Source organism: Sarcophilus harrisii, chromosome 2 (assembly GCF_902635505.1).
Source record: "Sarcophilus harrisii chromosome 2, mSarHar1.11, whole genome shotgun sequence".
NCBI classification, from domain to species: domain Eukaryota; kingdom Metazoa; phylum Chordata; class Mammalia; order Dasyuromorphia; family Dasyuridae; genus Sarcophilus; species Sarcophilus harrisii.
In genome coordinates, this window is record NC_045427.1 from 316,239,863 (window position 1) to 316,261,536 (window position 21,674).

The window sequence follows — 21,674 nt, forward strand, 5'->3', positions numbered from 1 at the left end:
AATCAAACCAAAAATAATTGTCCTAATATATTTTGAGGCATACAGCTTGCCCAGGCTACAGAAGTGGGAGGGAGGGGAGGAATGAAATGGTATCAGAGGGCAGACATCCAGGAAACAAAATGGTTAAAATATTTGTTCACCACAATCCTCCATGCAGTGCTTTTCCTATCATGATCTATTGTGTGTGCTCCCTTTTAGAAACTGAGGTTAAAAAAATGATACATTAAGGAGGTAGCAGAGTTGCTTTTTAAACTGAGTTGCCAATGAATTGGCTCACCAATCTTCAAGAAGATACATATTGTAATATGTGTTCCGTTTGGTAAGGTAATCATTTGTCATGGGGTTAAATTGCATCCAGTATGTTTTGTAAGCATGTATTGCTTCTCTTACCTCTTAAATACTTATACTGCAGAAGTAGCTCTACTTTCACACTTTCACATTCTCTCAAAGCCTATGCAAATGAAAGGAAGAAGGAAGTAATCTGACAGAAATGAAAAAAATCAATTAAGGGCCCTGCAATAAAATAACCTTTTTTTCTAATCTATTTTGTCCTGGATTTTTTCTTTAGCAAATAATAAATAACAAATTCATACAGCATTCCAAAGCTCATAAGGCAAATGTTTCTTAACATCATGCAATCATGTGTCTTCTAGTGGTAATCATCAATGGACCCAAGAAACCTAGTTATAGAGCAATTAAAAAAATTTTTTTTTCTGTATTTTCAAATTCTCTGATTAATTTCAGACCTTTCATTTCTGGGTTTGTGCCTATTTAAACAACCATGATAAAGAAGAAGAAATGCCATGTCAATGAACTGATGTTCCGGATAGAAGTTAAAGCATGGGGCTGGTTTGCTTTCTTCACTGTTTACCAAAGTTTTATTCTTTGCCAAGGATATCATACTTTGATCCCTCAGATTTTTGGAATAGTCTTAATGATTACTTTCTAATAAAATGAGGAAATAAAGTAACTGTAAACAAACTTGTTTTTTCTTCTCATCAAATGAAGCTTCATGAGACCCAAAAGGGTATTGATAGATCTTGAAGAGACATTTTTCTGTAATGTTGGACAGAATATTCAGTTCACTGTCACAAACTTCCATTTAGCTTCCTTTTGTATTTATGAATACTTATTGGGCTATGTATAACATTAGATGTCTCTGAATTTCCATGGTGGGTTAATAGAGATTCATTAAATGATGTCTTAGACAAAGGCCTCTAGTGCACTGGATAAAGAGCTTCTAGAGGATTTGTAGGAAAACGTGAGTAAAAATTATACAAAATGAGACATGAATAATCTATAGATGCACTGTATTTGGTATGCTGATTTTATTAAGTTTTATTTCTTCCCTTCTAAAAATAACTCAGGTATGCTGATAAATTATTGGTAGAACTGTGAATTGGTACAGCCATTCACTGGAGCAGCTAGGTGGAGTCAAGAGGACCTACATTCATATATGGTCTTAGACATTTACTAGCTGTGTGACCCTAGGCAAGTTACTTACTCTTTTTTGCCTCAGTTTCCTCATCTGTAAAATGAACTGGAGAAGGAAGAGGCAAATCACGCTGGTCTCTCTGCCAAGAAAACCCCAAATGGGAGTCACAAAAAAAAAAAAAAAAAAACAAATGAAATGACTCAACAATAACAATAGCCATTCTGTAAAGCAGTTTGAAACTATGATCTAAAAGTGATTAAATTGTGCATACCCTTTGACCCAGCAATAGCACTACTAAGCCTATACTAAAAGCAAATCAAAGGAGGAAGCAAAGACCAACATGTAAAAAAATATTTATGGCAATTTTTTTATACTGACAATTAGAAACTGTCAGAGTGATGTCTATCAATCAGGGAATAACTGAACACATTATGGTATATGAATATAATAAAGTATTCTAGGGCCAAAAGAAATGATAATTTCAGAAAAAAAGGAGATCCTATATGGATTAATGAAGTAAGCAGAACCAAGAGAAAAAATTTATACTATAACATCATTGTAAAAAAAAATCCAAATTTTTAAAGACTTGCAAAGTTTGATCAACATATTCAATCATAATTCTAGAGGACCCATAATAAAGATTGCTACCAACTCCTGACAGGACATAGATCCTGGACAAATTGACGAATGAATTTTTGGACAGAACCAGTATCAGAATTTATTTTTCTAAACTGGAAAAAATGTTTGTTATAAGGGCTTTTCTTTCTTCATGCCCCACTCCTCCAAACCCCACAATGAAAAAGGGGAAACAAGGAGAAAAAAAAAAAAAAACAAAAGCTTGATAATTGGGGGAAAAAACTGACATGAAACTTTTAAGATTTTTAAAATACTTTACAATGAATGGGGGAAAAAAGCATTAAAGTGAGGTGTAGGATTGTAAACAGATTTCTGGACACCTGTATCAAGTGTTTGGGTCATAAAGCAATGCTAACATGAGCTGAGCGGAGAGCCAAGAGGTGCTAGAGCTGCCATGTCTGGGAGTAGTGGAAAAGATTTAGAGGAGGGATATGGGAGAGTAATGGAGTGAAGATAGTTCATATTTAAGGATAGTTCAATCTAGTTATAGAACAAAAACGCTGATTAGCTACAGCTTACCTTAACGAATTGTCTAGCCTTATTTTTTTTAAACCAGCATTTTAATCACAAGAAATATAAAGAGCAGCTATCCCCCCAAAAAACTCCAAGAATGCCAACCAACCCATAGGTGATTTGGAAAACTGAGCCATTTGGTATGCAAGCATGGTAAGACTTTATTGAAACAACAAAGGAGTCTGTTTCCAAAAGCTTGGATGTTGTGTGTTAATGATAACATAAGGCTGAACAGAAGAAGTTGACATCTTGGACCTTTGTGTATCCAAAGATCTTTTGGGAAGAGATGAAGGAAAAGAGATTCCTGTCAATATCATTAGGACAGGAGAGGGAAAGAATGAGTCTTGGTGTACATAAAGAAATATATTTATGGGGGAAAATAGATGTTTTAGCTATCTTGGACACTGTTCCCCAAAGGTGCTGGCAAGAATTATAAGGACTAATGAATTATTTAAATAAACCAAGATTCCCAGGTCCCACCCCCCAACATTATTCCTAAAACCATAATTAAGATGCCAGGTACACTGGGAACATCATTAGCTTTCTCTTATTCTCTTATAAATCAGAATTATATTTTTAACTAATTGTTGTTGGTTACTATTTAGTCCTCATTACTTAGACAAGAGGTAGAACCACGTGACTAAGCATGCTCCCCAAGGCTCTGTTCTGGGTCTTTTTTTTCTTGCCTCTTCCTTGGTGACCTCATCACTTCTATGTATTTAACTTATTTCTTTTTTTAAAATAATTTTTTTTATTTTTCCTAATACATATAAAGATATTTTCAACATTCACTTTTGCAAACCTTGTGGCCCAAATTTCCCTGTCTCCTTCCCCTTTCCTCATAGACATCAAGCAATCCAATGTAGATTAAGCATGTACAATTCTTCTAAACATAATTCCATATTTATCATGCTGCACAAGAAAAATCAGATCAAAAGGTGAAAGGAAAAAAAAAAAAGCAATTTTGAAAAAAGCAAAGTCCAACAAAGATGATCATCACATAATTTTGCTGTTGCTATTTAACTATTATTTCTATTGAGACGATTTCCAGATCCATATATCTATTTTTTTCCTTTTTTTATTAAAGCTTTTTATTTACAAAATACATGCATGGGTAATTTTTTCATCATTGACCCTTGCAAAATCTTGTGTTCCAAATTTTCCCCTCCTTTCCCCCACCCCCTCCCTAGATATCAGATAATCCAATACATGTTAAATATGTTAAAATGTATGTTAAATCCAATATATATATTTCATATATATCATATCATATCAATATATATCATATCATATATATCAAAAAAATTGGATCAAGAAGAAAAAAAAAGCCACTTGAGAAAGAAAATGCAAATAACAACAGAAAGAGTGAAAATCTACACAGCCCTCTCTCTGGGTGCAGATAGCTGTTCATCACAAGATTATTGGAACTGATCTGAATCATCTCATTGTTGGAAAGAGCCACATCATCAGAATTGGATTATCATATAATCTTGTGGTTGCCGTGTACAATGATGTCCTGGTTCTGCTCATTTCACTTAGTATCAGTTCATGTAAGTCTCCCCAGGTCTCTCTAAAATCATCCTGCTGATCATTTCTTATAAAACAGTAATATTCCATAACATTCATATACCACAACTTATTCAGCCATTCTCCAACTGATGGCATCCATTCAGTTTCCAGTTCCTTGCCATTACAAAAAGAGCTGTTATAAATATTTTTGCACATGTGGGTCCCTTTCCCTTCTTTATGATCTCTTTGGGATATAAGCCAAGGAGAGACACTGCTGGATCAAAAGGTATACAAGTTTGATAGCCCTTAGGGCATAGTTCCAAATTGCTCTCTAGAATGGCTGGATCCATTCACAATTCCACCAACAACGTATTAGTATCCTAGTTTTCCCACATCCCCTCCAACATCCGTCATTATCTTTTTCTGTCATCTTAGCCAATCTGAGAGGTGTGTAGTAGTATCCCAGAATTGTCTTAATTTGCATTTCTCTGATCAATAGTGATTTAGAGCACCTTTTCATATGACTAGAAATGGTTTTAATTTCTTCATCTGAAAATTGTCTGTTCATATCCTTTTTATCAATCCTATTTATCAATAGGAGAATGGCTTGAATTCTTATAAATTTGAGTCAATTCTCTATATATTTTAGAAATGAGGCCTTTATCAGAACCCTTAAATGTAAAAATGTTTTCCCAATTTATTGCTTCCATTTTAATCTTGTCTGCATTAGTTTTGTTGGTATAAAAACTTTTCAATTTAATGTAATCAAAATTATCTATTTGGTGTTCAATAATGAGGTTCAGTGCTTCTTTGGTCACAAATTTCTTCCTTCTCCACAGATCTGAGAGGTAAACTATCCTATGCTCTTCTAATTTGTTTATAATATCACTCTTTATGTCTAAATCATGGACCCATTTCAACCTTATCTTGATATTTGGTGTTAGATGTGGGTCAATGCTTCGTTTCTGCCATACTAGTTTCCAATTTTCCCAGCAGTTTTTGTCAAATAGTGAGCTTTTATTCCAAAAGCTGGGGTTTTTGGGTTTGTCAAACAATAGATTGCTATAGTTATTGACTATTTTGTCCTGTGAACCTAACCTATTCTACTGCAGATCCATATATCTACCCCTGTATCTCATCTGAGCTCTGTTCTTACATCACTAATTGTATTGGAATTTCAATTTAATTGATAATTCTCTTAAAGTTCATTATATTCAATACAAGTCATCTTTCTTTCCCAACCTGTGACTCTTCTCAACATCTGTGTTTCCTTTAAGGACACCATCATCTTTCCTGTGTCCTTTCGTGTCTTCCTCAGCTCCTCACATCCTCTTATTGTATATATCCAGGCAGTTTAAAATTTTTCTACAATATCTCTACAACATCTTATGTTTGTTTTCTTGTCCCAACCCATGTATCCAGTAGATTAGTTTAGGTAGCTGCCAGAGTGATTTTAATAAAATATAAGTCTGACCATATCATTCCCCTACCCAATAATTTTGAATAGCTCCTTATTGACTCTAGGATCAAATATAAGTTCTGTTTGACATTTTAATTTCCTTCACACCCTGGCCTCAACCTACTCTTCCAGCCTTGTTAGATATTGCCCTCTTTCATACATTATAATGTCTAACCAAACTGTTTCTTACATATAACACTCCATATCCCATCTTCACATCTTTGGAAAGGCTTCCCCATATAACTAGAATGCATTTTTCCTTTATCTCCACTTTTAGAAGCTCTTGTTCCCATAAAAGTAGTTTAAACATCCTCTGTATCAATTATCTTCTTATTCTTTTCACTCTTACCTCCCCTGAAAAGTTTTCTTGTGTTTATTTTGTATATAAAGGATATATGCTGTATGTAAGTAAGTCTTCCCTGAAGAATGTAAATTTCTTGAAGACAGGGACTTTTATTTTCATTCTTCTATCCACAGTGCAATTCTTAATAAATGCTTATTGATATATTAAATTTGAAATCTGTTGGTTGAGGCAACCAAAATTGTTCTCGTGGGAATATTTATGGAATCCCATTTCTTATGCCATGATTACTCTTTATTATTTACCAATGGAAAAGCCATAATTTTATTATCTATCAGTAAACTTTTTAAAATTTTGAAACCTATTAAAAGAAGAAAATCCTACTGAGATAGATCAAACTATGTGGTATGGATTATTCTTATTCCTGAATTTTCCCTTTTGGGAATAATTTTATTCTACAGTGGTCCTGCAATATAGAGCTAGTGGTTTTAAACTTATTTTTAATGGAATCCTTAATTTATTTTAGGTTTTACTCATTTTTAACATAATGTAATATAATTTAATGTGATGTAATTAAGAGAAACTTATTAGAATTGCTTCTCTGCATCTTATGGAAAAAAAATACCAAATTTTTCTCTTCCTTGGTGTTGCTATGGTATCCATCAAATCACATATGCACTGAAAAAGGAAAATGCAAGATTGTTTTCAAATAAGATCTTTACCTTTGTTAAATATAAGATGTGTTTTTGTTAATGAAAAGGAAGACTTTCATTTAAACAGCAACACGAAAGGTCATAAAAACCCAGATTTCCCTCATATACTCCCACAAATCTCTAAAAAAGAGAATCAGATCAAATAATGTTCAAAGAATCCAAAGGAAGAAAAATCAGGAAACTCTTTTACAAGCCTACTATTACACAAAAAGCCAAAAGCCTATAGAGTTAGAGAAGAATCCTGCCAACAAAACCAGTACCAACCTGTCAATGTCCTGAGCAAGAATGTTCCAAGAGTACCAGACCCTCGAATTCTAGAGGAGTGGGAGGGACAAGGGAGAATCTGAAATCTCTACTAGGAATTTGAAATCATCCCAATACTAAGAATGTCAGAAACTGGAGATAAGACCATACAGGGCCTCACTCCTCTGACTGAGAGTTCAAGAGGAGTCAGAATCTGCTCCTAGTACAAAATCAGCCTGAAAAACTCAGACTGAAAATACTAGTAAACAGAAGTTGCTAAACAAAATATGAAAATACCATGCATTGAAATGCTAAGATGTAAAGTCGGAAGAAGAGAATGATTTACAATAACTATAAGCAGAGCCTTGGAGAAAATAAAATGGAATAAGAGATCTAGAGGGGAAAAATATAATTGAAAGAGGAATAAATACTTTTGAAGAAATGGCAGAAAACCTTACCCAAATTACAAACTCTTTAAAAAGTACAGTGAAGCAAACAATTCAGTGGCTCCAGGACATAAGGACAAAATTAAAAGATAGAAGAAAATATAAGATAACTATTACCCAAAACCTGAAAAATGGATTGAGGAGAGATCATTTAAGAATCACGGAATCACCTAAAAACAATGCCCAAATGATCAAAAGAAATCATAGAAAACTGCCTAGATATCTTAGAAGCTGGAGGCAAAATACAAACAGAATATACTTTTCACTTTATGAATGAAACCCCAAATAGAAAATAGCAAATGCAGAACTACCAATTCAAAGAGAAAACAGTACTCCTGAGAGAGCAAACTCCCTCTATATTGCAATCAACTTCTCTGTAATTTAGAGTCTCAAACTAGAATGCTTTGGAACTTCAGGGGTCCTCAAACTACGACCCATGGGCCAGATGAAGGCAGGTAAGGACGTTTAACCCCCTCACCCAGGGCTATGAAGTTTCTTTATTTAAGGCCCACAAAACAAAGTTTTTGTTTTTACTATAGTCCAGCCCTCCAACACAGTCTGAGGGACAGTGAACTGGCTCCCTATTTAAAAAGTTTGAGGACCCCTGGACTAAATTAAATGATTTTCCCTGATTTCACACTGACATATGATTAGAAGTATGTCTTGAAGCCAGGGTTCTAGGCTTTGAAAGTAGTTCTCTGACCAGTGTGATACATTGTCTCATAGTATTATTTCTTCAAAATAGAGCTACTTCTAACCTTTACTCCAATGCACAAAATCACAGAATTTCAGAATTGAAAGGTACCCCAGGGGTCATCTCCAAACTGTACCAGAAAGCAAGCAATCCCACAGTGGTTATCCAGCCTCTTCTTGGAGACCTCAAATGCCCAACCCCTCCTGATGCAGCCTTTTCACTTAGAGATACCTATAATATCTAGAAATTTTTTCCTAAAATCAAAGCATGCTTCTTTCCAACTTTCATCCATGGCTTCTGGTTCTGTTCTCTAGGTTCAAATGGAAAAATCTAATGCTTCTACATTACAGCTCTTCAAATACTTCAAGACTGCTATTGTATTCTCCCTTGGTCTTTTCTTCAGACTTGTATATCAAGTTCCTTCGACTACTCCTGATATGATATGAATTTAAACTCTACCATTTTGGTTGCCATCTCTGTGCCTTCTCCAAATCTATCATGCTCTTCTTCATCTATGGGACACAGACATTAACACGATATTTCAAATATGACCTGACTAGGCCAAAACAGAGTTCCCACCTTTTTTTACCCAGAAGAAGAACCCTTACCTAAAAGGGTTTGTTATTAAAAGTGGTTTTTTATTAATATTATTGTTTGCCACATCACACTGCTGTTTCATTGAGCTTACAATCAACTAAAAACCCTTGATCTTTTCCTGATAAGTTGATTTCTACAATCCAATCTACATTTGTGAAGTTGGTTTTCTGGATCCTTTCTATTTATTCCTATTCAATGTTACTTTAAAATTCAATACTATGCTCTAGACTGTCATGGTCATTCTGAATTCTAACTCTGTCATCTGGTATGTTTGCTATATCCTCCCACCTTTGCCATCTTCAAATCTGAAGAACAAGCTAATCCTAACATTTATATAGTACTTATTATGTTCTAGGCAAGTACTAAACACTTTACAATTATAATCTCATTTGATCCTTACCTCAGGTAAGTGTAATTATTATTCCCACTTTATAAAAGAGAAAACTAAGGCAAATGGAAATTAAATAACTTGCCCAGGGTTACATAGTGTGTAAAGTGCTGGATTTGAACTTAGGGCTTCCTGATTCTAAGTCTGGTGCCCTTTACCATTGTAAAGGTACTTTACATCACTTATCTGCTAGAGTATTACTTACTTAATAATTTTTTACATCATGTCTGACTCTTCATGACCTCTTTCAGAGTCTTCTAGATAAAGACCATGAAGTGGTTTGCCATTTCTTTGTCCAGCTCAGTTTACAGATGAGCAAATTGAGGCAAACAGGACTAAGGGACTTGCCCAGAGTCACATAGCTAAGTAAGTGTCTGAGGCTAGATTAAACTCAGGTCTTCCTTTCTCCAGATCTGGCATTCTATCCACTGTGTTGTCTAATTGCTAACATATTACTAGATGGATTGAACAGTAAGTTCTTATTTTCTGGTGCAGGTTGGAGGAGGCTCCTGGGGTACTTTCTAGTCCTGAAATTTTGTGATTTTGTTCACTGGAGCAAAGAATACATTTTGAAGCTCTGTTTTGAAGCAAACCCTCTATTCCTGAGGAACTCCACTGGAGGCCAGCCATGTTGACATTAAAGCATCAACAGCCTTTTGAATGTGGCCCTTCACCTGTTTGAAATCCATCTGATTATAATTTTTAATTACATTATGCCTCATATTATTTCTTGCTAAATTGTAATGGGCAAAAAGAAAATTTGTCTTTTGGTAATACTGAATGAGAATAAAACTCCAAGCTATTGCTCTTTCTTTTCACCTTCCCCTTATACCTGCTATAGTCTTCAAGGTCTAGATGGAAGGGATATTTAATTGTCTCTCCCTTATGAGCAAATCCTGATGCAGGCAAAACTCTACATATAGAGCCCTTCTGAGGAGAGGGAGAGTATCTCTCTGAGTCCTGTCTTCATTCAAGACTTAATATTTGAACCCCTTTGAAAAAGAGAATGAGAGAATAACAACAATAAAATAAGAACAAAACATAAATTAAATGAGTAATAGCTTTGAAAATAAAAGCAGCAGCAAAAGGAATTTGGAATGAGGGCTGTATTTGGCAGGATAAGGTATTCTCATAGGCAGATAAAACCTTGGGTCTTTTTTCTTTTATTTATAATTTGGTGAAGCATCCCGTTCTTGCTGATCTAGCTGCTTGCTGGCATTGAGAGTCACTTACATTTGTGTAGAGCTTTAAGATTTGCCTTACCCATATTTTCTCATTTGATCTTCATAACATTGGACAGTAGGGACTATTATCCTCATTTTGAAGATAATGAAAATGAGATTTAGAGAAGATAAGAGGAGCAACCAGATGGAGCTGTGGATAAAGCACCAGGCCTGTAATCAGGAAGACTCTTCCTGAGTTCAAATCCAGCTTCAGATATTTACTAGATATGTGATCTATTTGCTTCAGTTTCATCATCTGTAAAATAGGCTAAAGAAGGAAATAATAAACCATTCTAGTATCTTTGCCAAGCTACTGGCAAAGGGGGTCGCAAAAAGTTGAACACAACTGAAACAACTTAACAACAAAAAAAGGTCGACTTTTTCAGGTTCAAATGGCTCAGTAAGTATCAGAGGCAGTCCTGGACCTTTTATTAACTCCATTCAGAGCACTTTCTGAAGACACTTAGAATAGATAGAGTAAGTTACATATAAGAAGCATGAGAAGACATGCTTTCCATGACAGGGACATTCCTTGACTCTTGTCTCTACAAAGTAGAAGAGAGAGGGGAGGGAAAGTTCATCATTGTAAAAATATTCTCCTGGCAATTCAATTTAAAGGACTTCAAGAAATTCAGGTATTCCCCTTTTAAGTATTTTCTTACCTACCAGTCATTTTCAGATGCAAAGTAGTACATGGAAATCAATCAAGCTCTACTACCTACAACAAATTTATTCTAAAGAACTAGCCAATAATTGACTTAACTGGGATATATAGTGAGCTTTCCATCCTGGTACTATTAAGATATAAACTAAGTCCCATCTGTCATTGATAACAGAAAACAGACTCCTACAAGAGAGAGATGCTGGTCTAGATAATCTCCAAAGTTTATTCCAAATCTTAGATTCCAGAACTCTATGTTAAAAGAAAATATAGTTGCACTCCACTAGGATCTTTCTTTTTGTAAAAATCTATTATTTTATGTGTAACACCTGGGACCCCTCTTACTCAAACTATCCCAGAAAGCTCTCCCAAATTCTAGGAACATTGTAGGTCATAATATTCTCTAAAACAAAGTTCACAAGCCCCTACCAATATATTTACTTTTATAAGTTGACCAGTAAATACAAAGGCATTTAATGAAACAACACAATAATAAAATGAAAACAAATCCTCTCATAAACCTTAGGCTTATTTTCCCACATATACAGAGAGTAGACTGCATCTGAAAGGAACAATGGATAAAATATACACATGTGGTAAACACATGCATGTAGAAAGTCACTTCACACTTCAGCAATGATACCTGTTTTTGCTGTTGTCGCTGAGTCCCTCTGGACTACTTGGTCACCTTTTCACCATATATTGCCCTTTTCCCCAATTACTTTAGAATCAATTAATAACCCTAATCAGCAACCACTAGAAATTAATTAATTAATTAATTAATCTCTCTCAGAGGAATGTAGTACAGTTTTCACACTCCCATTCTGCTCCCAGCCATCTACAATTGAGATGCTGTTTTTAGGATGGCATAGCATGTATAGCACCAGGCCTGGACTCAGGAAAACATGCATTCAAATTTGGCCTCTAATACTTCCCTGCTGGATGAACTTAGGCAAGTCATTTAGCTCTATTTGCCTCATTTTTCTCATTTATAAAATGAGTTGGAGAAGGAAATGGTAAAATACTTTAGTATCTTTGCAAAGGAAACTTCAAAATGGGGTCACAAAAAGTTGGACACAACTGAAATACAATGGAAAAAAATCTTGGTGATCACCTGTTATTTTGACCTTAATTCAATATATAGTTAACTTCTTTTATGGGGAAGACTATAGATCTCCTCAGACAGCTATCTCAGCCAATGGTAAGAAAAGCCTTCTTTTTTATAAGTCTGCTCACAGAAGTCAATATATTCTCAGGTTAAGATTAACTCTCTACTCACAGCTGTCAAAACCATTTGGTACTGCCTAAAAAACAATAGTCAATTAGTGGAATAGTTTAGGTTCACAAGACACAATAGTCAATGACTGTAGTAATACAGTGTTTGATAACCCAAAGAACCCAGCTTCTGGGGTAAGAGCTCACTATATGACAAAAACTGCTGGGAAAATTCAAGATTAATGTGTAAGAAATTAGCCATTGATCCACACCTAACACCCTATATTGAGATAAGTTCGAAATGGGTTCATGATTTAGACATAAAGAGTGTTGATATTATAAGCAAATTAAAAGAACAAAGGATAGTCTAACTCTCAGATCTATGGAGAAGTGAGGACTTTGTGGTCAGAGAAGAGCTAGAGTACATTATGGAATGCAAAATGGATATTTTTTATTATATTAAGTTAAAAAGATTAGAAGGGAAGCAATAAACTGAGAAAAATCATTATTTACAAGGGTTCTGATAAAGGCCTCATTTCTAAAATATATAGAGAATTGACTCAAATTTATAAGAATACAAGTCATTCCGCAATTGATTAATGTCCAAGGATATGAACAGACAGTTTTCAGATGAAGAAATTAAAATCATTTCTAGTCATATGAAAAAATGCTCTAAATCATTATTGATCAGAGAAATGCAAATTAAGACCATTCTGATACCACTATATACCTCTTAGATTGAATAAGATGATAGAAAAGATAATGATGAATGTGGCAGAGAATGTGGAAAAACTAGGATACTAATACATTGTTGGTGGAGTTGTGAAATAATCCAACCATTCTGGAAAGCAATCTCGAACTATGCCCAAAGGGCTATCAAACTGCATACATACCCTTTGATCTAGCAGTATTTCTACTAGGCCTGTATCCTAAAGAGATCATAAAAAAGGGAAAAGGACCCACATTTGTAAAAATGTTTTTATGAGACCTTTTTGTAGTGGCAGGGGGTAGATAAGTTGGATGCCCATGAGTTAGAGAATGGCTGAATAAGATATGGTATATGTAGTTTGTTGATACGATAGTGATGAAAATGTTTTTTTTTTTAACCTCTCATATCATCCCTCTCTTTTCTATGCAAATAATGATTGATCTTATTAGAGAAGGCTTAGAAGGATGACAACTTTTGTCCTACTTCATAGCCTGCCTTCTCGTAAGTATTTCTATAGATAAATTAAGTATTATACATTACAAGCAAATCTTAATTGATATTTTGTAATGTATATAAGATTTTAATTCCTTATGGCACATGTTGACAATAAATCCATGTCCATTGTTCACTTGTTCTCCTTTTCTCTGAAAATAATTCAAAGGTATTATATTATGCTTTTCCAAAGAAAGTTATCTGATTGGTACAGGTTTCAGAACCATCAGAGATCCTGAGCCTAAAGGAACCAAAAACATTAGAGAGATCTGGTTTCCAGAGACTCAGGGTGGGAGCCAAGTGCATGTATCATATATAAAGGATTTTCTAAGTATGTCTTATCTCCTACCTTTGAGGTTATGGAGCTGGTACCAGTAGGACTTCAGCCCACTATCACATAATCACAAAAGTTGACATTTGCCACCTTTCAGGATCTTAGAGCAATCAAGAATCCAAAATTCCAGAGAGAGAGGAAAAAAAGATAGAGAAAAGAAAAAAAAGAAAAGAAGAGAAAAAAGAGAGACAATGCCTAAATTAACTTAGAGATTCCCAAAGTCAGGACATCAAAGATTACAAGGGCCTACACTTTCAGGGATATATAGCAATGCCAAATCAATGAACTCCAATTGTGAAATTCCCTTTTCTAATCAAATTCTGTCCTATTTCTTTTGCTTCTGCAACTTTCCTACCATTGTTCATCTTCATCATATTTATTGAATTCAACTCTCTCTGATCTCCCAGTTCCTTACATCTTCCTTGTTCAGTCTTTACTCTATAATTGAGTTTACTTACATTTTGGGCTGAGGAAGTGACTTGGTCACTTGATCTTCTGCACTTATCTGGTCCTACCCTGCCAATCTTCAATGTTAAATTATCTCATTTACTTTCTCTGATGCTATTCAATGCCTCTAGAGGAAATCATGCACAACCATGTCTATTACCTCCATTATATATTCACCTCCACTGGGCCCTTACTGTTGTATGGAAATTGTTTTTTATTCTATGATTGACTATCATGCTGCTCAAGACTACTTCTTCTCTCTTTAAGCCCCAATATTTCTTCCCTACCCTTTATGGCTCAGCAGATGCCTTCATGTCCTATTTTACAGAGATAAATTGTTTTCACCTATCATTTTTTCCTTTGCTCAAGTCTCTGTGATCTTTATAAAGGCTAACCTTTCTTTTTTTGTCCTTCATCCCACCTCATTCCATCTGCTGTAAGAATTTCCTCTAATACTTATCCTTACTCTGTCTCCTCTGCTGTCTACAAAGATGCCCAGTCTCTCCCAAACATATAAATTCTTCATTTGACTCTGCCATCCTATCAAGTAATCATTCTCTATCTTGCTTACTTGTCAAATGACTGTTGACCAATTGACAAGCTGGAGAGGCTCTATCACTCAGTGGAATTTACTCCAAAATTTCCCACAATTTTTAAACTACCAAATCTGATGATCTTTTTTCAGCCTCATACTATTTGAAGTCTCTAGTTTTTGACTACCTTGTCCTCTAAATATATTTTTTTCCTCTTGGCTTCCTTTACACAGGTTGGTTTTTCCTCATTCTTCTCCACCTGCCTAACTAAATAGGTATTTGCCTCTTTTACTGGTTCACCATCCATTCCCTATCCTTTAATTATGGGTATTCCTCAAGGATTCCTCTTTTTACTTTGTTCTCTCTATCTTGGTAACCTTACCAGATAATTCCTAAATCTATATGACCAGTCTTTTCCTGTGCTCCAGTCTTGCTTCAACAAATGATCAGATGGACATGAAACAACATTTTTAGAATAAACTCATCCTTTTTTCTATGAAATTCACCTTCTCTTTCTAACCCCTCTCTTTCTTTTCAGAGTGCCAGCATTTTTCAAGTCACATATGTTTGCAGCCTCAAGATTATCCTTATCTCTTCATTCTCCCTCAACCTTCATTGACAATCTATCATCAAGTCTTCCCCTATTCTCCTTCCACAGTCTATCTCAAGTCTATCCCCTTTTCTTTACTCTTAGAGCTAACACCCCAATTGACATCATCATCACTTCTACACTTCTCACCTGTACTTTGGCGATTTGTTTCCCACAATAGAAAGTTTCTTTTTAACGTCCATAAAGCTAAAATAATTCTCCTGCAATATCACCTCCTGCTCAAAAAGTTTCCATGGATCCCTGTTGCCTCTATCATAATACAAAAGCTCATCCTGACATTTAAAGCCCAATAACTACAGAACATTTCCAACCTGTCTTATATATTCTTCCCAGTCTTATGTCATTATTCTACCTCATATAGTCTAACTTAAAGCAAAACTTGATTAGTAGCTGTTCCCCATATTCAATACTCCATCTCCTGACAGTACATTTGCACAAGTCATCCTCTCATTCCTGGAATGGATTCCTGCTTGGAATTTTTAGCTTCCCTTAAGGATCAGTTCAGGTCTTTTCACAGCTTCCTACTCCAGTTTTAGCACTTTCTCCTTTTTAAAGATAACCTAGCATTTAATTATCTGTTTATATGTTGTAAACATGTAAACTTCTTGAAGCCAGGTACTAGGCTGAGTCACTTTGTCCTTTCTATTCCCAGCACCTCCAGTAGTCCCTTTTACATGGGCATTTGACAAAATGCCTATTGAATTGAATTTAAACACCAGCTGGTACCGTCTGTTAACTATCATTAGCACAAGGGGACTGGGATGTGTCTCACTGACAGCATAGATGACTCTTATTCCTGCATCCATTCCCAATGACCTCAGAACAGCTGTGAGAATAGATGGGATAAGTTTTCCATCATGACCTTAGGTTCGTCCCCCCAGGATTCACTTACAGAAATATGTACTCTGTGTTCTTTGGAGCCCTCTGGGACATCCATGTTATTAATTAGAGTTAGTTACCTGGGATAACTTTAACATTACATTTTTGTGCATACAAACAAACTTTTGAGAATATCCATTCCTGAGCAAGGCTTTCAGAGCATTCTGAGAATTTGTGTTTAATTCTGTTATGCAATGTATGAAGTAAAACTTAAGGTCATATGGGGCACATGTGGGTAAGAGGCAGTCTGAAGTGTAAATTACTTATTAAGACCCTTTTTACAGGCTATCATGTGTGCTTATCTTTGAAGTGATAGCCAGATAAGAAATCAGTGGTTAAATTCCTGTTTTGCTTATAAGAACAAGGTCAGCTCTATAGTCATGTGATTGAAAATGCCTGGGTAAAGAAAGGGTGTTTCCCTTCTCCCTTCTAGTACTGGTAGAAGATCAGGAAATTCTGTTACTGTGCCTATGGATATACATCACATAATCTTCTAGATTAGTCAGTCAAGTAACATTTATTAAGTGTCTATCATATGCTAGGCCCTATGCTAAGTGCTGGAGATACACTCACACGCAGGTCAACAGGAATGGAGACCTTCAGTAAATAAGGATGTGTTGTATAGTACCCCATTCTTTCCTTCAATCTTCTCCACAAAATAGAGGAGAAGTAGTTAATCTCTGAAGCAGCTAATATTTCAAGATTAGAGAGCTGATCCAAATGCCAGTGCTAAAGGTTGATGTTGCTGGATTGATGAAGATGTTAATAAGACAATGTTAATATCCCTGGAGGCATCAGGCCTGAAGTCAGGAAGACCTGTGTTCAAATATGGCTTTAGAAACTTTCTAGCTGGTTGACCCTGAGCAGATCACTTAACTTTATTTGCCCCATGTTCCTCATCTATAAAATGAACTGGGGAAAGAAATAGCAAGCCATTCCAGTGTCTTTATCAAGAAAACCTCAAATGAGGTCACAAAGAGTCATACAAGACTAAACAACAATATTCCTGAAATAGAAATTTCCTTATTCTGATAAGTTTTGCATTCATTAACGGAGGCACACAGTCTAAACTTCTTGAGAATAGGGATTGTTTAATTTTTTAAAAATATTTCCATCCCTAGGATTTAGCCAAGTACTTTTTACATAGTAGATGATTAATAAATGCTTATTGATTGTGTGATATGTGAACATTATTGTTTTTGCTTTTGAAATAACTTTTCATAAAATCATAGACTTGGAAGAAGACAAGAATGAATGCATGGGATGTAACTACAAAAACAAAAACAAAATAGTGCCTGCACTCCTCAGCACTTAGCCCAGTTTCTGATATAGCATAGGTGTTTTAAAAATGCTTGTTTCCTAAAATCATACCCTTCATCATTTCTTATAGCACAATAGCATCCCATCAAATTTATATACTCTAGCTTGGTCACTCATCCCCTAACTGATAAGCACAAGGGAAATAATATGTAACAAGTTTGGAAAGGAAGGCAGGGACCAGTTTGTAAAGGGCTTTTAAAATGCATGATCTCATCAGTGTTGTAATTATAGAGTCAAGAACATTAACTTTGGAGTCAGCTTTTGGGTTCAAGCTATAGCTCCAGAAACTTATTTGCTGTGTGATCTTCTGCCAATTATTTTAAATATCTGGGCTTCAGTTTCCTCATTCATGATGATCAGAGAATGTCTCAGGTGCCATTCCACCTCTAAAGCATCCAAAACTCAATTATATTCAAAAGAGAACTTATCTTTTTCTATAAATGCATCCTTCTTTTTAATTCCCCTATTTCTGCCCAGTTTACCAACTTGGACTCTTTTCCTTCCTTCATCCAATATTTCCAATCAGTTGCCAAATCTTGGTTCCACAACCACCTTGACTAGATATTGCAGAAGCTTCCTAATTGGTCTCCTTTTCTCCAGTCTCATCCTTCTTCATTCTTTCCTATTTACAGCTGCTAAAGTTGATAGACTCAAAGACACGAATCTGAAAATGTTATTTTCTTGCTCAAAAAGCTTCAGAGTCTCCTTATATCCTCTAGGATAAAAGATAAATCCCTCTGTTTGCCATTTAAAGCCCTTCATAGCCTGATCTACTTTTCTTGGTCACATCTACAGTAGAGTCTAGAGGGCAGAGAGATGCTCTTGTTTTTGTCTTAGTAGGCACAGTAGCCCCAGCATCAAATAAATATTTACGATTGAGCAACTGATCTTATGAACTTATAGTGGTATTATCAAAATTTCACCTCCCACCTTTTTTGAGTCATCTTTCATATCCTCTGTGTGGTCAAGTAGGCAGTGCTGTGTATTCACAATCATATCTCTTCTCTTTTTCTTTATCCTTATCTAAATATTCTTTACCACATTTCCTCTCTCAGGTTTATATGTTTCCATGTAGGTAAATTTTCTTAACATACAGTGTTACTCTGCTACTCCACCTATTGGATTTGTTCCATTTGAGCAAGTCACATTTTCAATATTGTAGGCACGACTCCCATATTATCTCATGAGTCTCATAGAAGAGATTAGGTGTTAATTACCGTCACAAGATAATGGGTTCAAATTCTATACCACTTGCTTCTTTTGTGACCTTTGATGACTGATTCTTCTACTGTAGAATAAAACACAAAATATTGCAAAGGAAACATTTTGTTGAAATAGTTATTTTTAAAATATATTTTCTTTTGTATGGATTATAAATAGTATTTTTTAAATTATATATAAAGACAATGTTCATCCATTTGATAATATTTTGAATTCCAAATTTTTTTTTCTCTCTCTTCTTTTCTCCCCAAGACAGCAAACAATCTAATATAGGTTATACCAAGTTCAATACCGTGAAATGTATTTCCACATTAGGCATGTTCTGAAAGAAGAAACAGAACAAAAGGAAAACATACACACAAACATACACACACAAAAAACAAATGAAAATAGTATGCTTCACCAGTTCTTTCTCTGGATGTGGATGGCATTTTCCATCATGAGTCTTTTGGAATTGTCTTGGATTATTGTATTGCTAAGAAGACCTAAGTCTATCATAATTGATCAGTGTCACAATGTTGCTATTAATATATACAGTATTCTCCTGGTTCTGCTCAATTCAATCAACATCAGTTCACATCTTTGCAGGTTTTTTGAAATCTTACTGATCATCATAAAATATATTTTCAAAAAACAAATTTACAAATCCTCTGTTAAAAACTCTGAGATACCTCTCAATTCTAAACTTCTGATCCTAAAATCTCCTGTCTTTCATACTGAATTTCAGAAATTATTTCTGGGAATTTGTAATTCAAAAAATATTTATTCATTAACTAAAATTTTAAATGAATTGCAGATCACACAGCAAGTAAATTTCTTGCTGTGGATTTAATCCAAACCCTGAGTCCAAATTCAATGTTCTTACCACTACAATTGCGGCATTGACAAATTCAATGAGATCATGCATTTAAAAACTCTTCACAAATTGGTCCCTGCCTTCTTTTCCAACCTTATTACATATTACCTGAGACTTTTAAATTCTGATTACTTTTCATGGTGCTTTTTCTTAAGGATTAACATCCCTTATTATTGAATATTAATATTGAGTTCCTATCATTCTCCTCCAAATTCATCAGTGTAGCACAGTATCTTTCCAAATGAGTACAAACAATGGTTTATTATGTTTTCACCCTTTATGGACCTTCATTTGGTTTGGTTCAACTTATGGGAATTTTTAATAGTTATTTACCTATCTTTGGCCTTTTATTCCCCCAACACAGAAAACTGAAATTTTCTACAATTTGGAGCCTCATTATTCAGTTATTCTACAAACTAACAGTCCACAGCAAGGAGAAGCATCAGACTACAAAACATTTATAGACTTGGTGCTGCTGTTTTCAAATTACTCCTGCTAGTGTCTGCTATTTTTCGCCTGTCTTTGGTTTGCTCTGGTTTCTAATGCAGCTCCTGGGCTAGGTAACTATGAGTATTCTCATGTTACTCCGCCTTTATGCTGCCTCTTACCCAGCTCATGGTTCCTTCATTTTCATGAGCTCTAAGAGAGACTTCTATTAAATTTCCATCTTTTTGGTGGGAAATCTTTATCTCTCTCTCATTTGCAGATTGTTAGCAAACTTAACTCTTTATTGGAGAAAGGAATTGAGAGAGTTGTCTAGAGGTTAGCCCTGAACTTCAAGGAGCCAGACACTATATGTTTCTATGGCATTTGTCAGTCTTGCCCCCTTTAGATATTCATGCGTCAGAAAGCCAATATTTAAGTCATGAATCCTTTGAAGAAATCTGTGATTTGCTTGCTTCTCTGAAAGAAGGAATTATGTCAAATCATTTGGAAGATGAGATTGAGATTTACTACAACTGTCCTGTCTTTTGTAGCAACGTTCTGATTATTAACATTGGATTAGCTGACAAATCTCAATTTAAAATAATATTAAAAGGGGAGAAATCCCACACCTTTGTGGAGTATTTCCTTGATAGTAAACACAGGATATCCTGCATCATAAATGCCTTCAGCAAACTGCTTATTCCCCCATACATGGCCAAGTGACACATTCAGACACTTTTCCCTAGGGTGCAGAGAGGATTCACAATGAAATTGTTCTCCTAATAGAAGAAGGGGCTTTGCCAATTTGACTGAAAATAGACTTTAGGGAGTTTTCATATGAGCTTGTGGATTCACAACAGTTAATATTTATTTATTCACCGTGTCTATTTGTCTTATCTTAGATACTATGGAGGGCAAGTAGGATATAGAAATTATGCTCTATTTTCCCCTAACTTATGTGACTCTTCCTTAACTAGGAAATCCAGGAGAGTGGGAGGCCATGTCTTATGCTTTGGTGTCAACAATTACTTAGCAGATGCTTGATAAATGTTCATTGATTGGTTCAATTTAGGGGTTAGGTAAAGTAGACAAACTGCAAAATTGCCTATTACTGGGCTTTCTAATACTGACATTAATCTCTGGAAAGGAAGGGCAAGGTTTGCAAATCCACATCTTGTCAGGAAGGAAATGTGTTCAGTCAATGAAGAGGCAGGAATGTTTTCCTCTCAGACAGCTATGCTCTGGTCATTCCAGGACACTTCATAAGTCTGCTTTAGAAAAAAAAAAAATCTTCTTTCCTATTTTTCCATTTCCTATAAAATGCTTACGAGTGAGGGATATCATCCTATCACTGGCACTTTTTGTTCCAAAGTACAATCCTCTAGATATCTCTTTCTCAAATGTATGGTATTGTATTGCATATTTGCATACTCCACAAAAAGCCAGATAACTCAAAACTATGGATCAAAACTCACTTGCAATTAGTCATAATGATGTACTGGCACAGGAAACAGTTTGACACCTAGATTCAAGTTTACTATGAGACAATGAAAAAGTTACTTAATCCCTTTCACCCAATTTGCTCAGCTGTAAAATGGGGGTAATGATACCTGTGTCACCATTGTGAAGAAAATATGTTGTAGATTTTATATGAATCATAGGATTTGTTCTTATTTTTCCAGAACATGAAGCTACAGTTAAATGACAAGAAGAAGCAATCTAAATTCCATGTTCAAAACTTCCATCAACCAAATGTACCCCCAGTTTTAATATGTATGAGAAAAAGTAAACTTTTAGTATATAAAATAAATAAT